We start from the raw sequence: 1357 nt of genomic DNA, 5'->3' as shown, positions 1-1357 counted from the left end.
TTTAGTTTGGTTGTTGTTTTTACGCAGACAACATTCATGACTATTGGTTTGTGGATGCTTGGAATTTTGCCTAAACTAGATAAACCGTTAGAATTGATCAACGTAGTAGCAGAGTACATATCGAACCATAAGTGGTGCCACTTACTCACTAGTTTTTTCAAATTCATCTGAATTACTTTTTACATATCGGTAGTGAATAGCAAGAGGTTAAGTAAATCCCTGTTGTGTTACTAGCTTTAGCTGCAAAGAATCAAAGTGAAGGAACAACTCGGCATGCGCAACGTCGGCCTGCATATGGTACACGCAGGAGGACCTCTTCCATAAGTCTGTCGGGGCTGATTGTCGAAAGTGGTCCAGATGTCATCACTTGGAAGAATTATTCTTACCGTTCCTGTTTACGAGGTCAGTGGCTATCTACATTTGTTTGACGGTTACCTTTAATATAGCGTTGTAAAAATTTGTCCGCATAGTGAAAAGTGCTACTGCTATATACACTGCTTCCTGACAATGCCGTTTCATAATTTGTTGTACTGTGATGGCCGTTATGCATAATTTATACTTGCATTATGACACTAAATTCTTACACTAAGCGAAAAGTCGCAAAAGATACAAATGGGCAGTTGTTATGACCCACGGTTAGAAAATACTGGAGTACCCAGAGGGTGGACATGAATGCGCTGTGTCGTTCAGTGTGGCCAGCCTGTACTCATCCTTGACCACATAATCCTTCTAGAGGGAGTCACTTTATACAGAAATTGGTCATCTCAAAACTAAGGTTGTAAATGTATCTGCTTCACTTCTAAATATTAAATCAGGCAAGATTTATTGTATTATTTAAATGCAATCATATCAATTTATTACCTCACAATTGGTCAAAAATTGCTTTTTTATCGCAAAACTGGAGACTTTTAACTTATTTAAGCCTATGATTTATAGTGCTAAGAAATTATCTTGTGTGTGGAAGTGAAATTGACATTCCCTTACACTTTGCAATCCATCAAATCGCTTTTCGTCGATTGCACTGAGGCCAGTTTTCTCTTCTCATGTCTAAAACAGCTTTGATCAGTCCTTGAGATCGGCATGCAATTGTTTAATTTCCTTTTACTTTAGCCACCGCACCGTCTGGTTAATTGAACCAAAGTAAAGGAAGTCCTGCAAAGAGCCATCTTCTAAGCAAGCCTTCTCATTTGATTACTCCACTAACCAATATTTCGCATTTTCGAGTGTATCAATGCGCATGAGGCCAAAGTGAGGCGCAGCGAATCAATCCGTGCCATTGCTGGATTGTCTGTTGTTTTTTATTACACCTGCTTATGCGCGTAACATAAAAGAATAAGATTCAAGTTTCCACACCTTT

This window comes from Echinococcus granulosus, assembly GCF_000524195.1.
Source record: "Echinococcus granulosus chromosome Unknown EG_S00172, whole genome shotgun sequence".
Classification (NCBI taxonomy): domain Eukaryota; kingdom Metazoa; phylum Platyhelminthes; class Cestoda; order Cyclophyllidea; family Taeniidae; genus Echinococcus; species Echinococcus granulosus.
The sequence above is the reverse complement of the archived record's forward strand: the minus strand, read 5'-3'. Positions refer to the sequence as shown.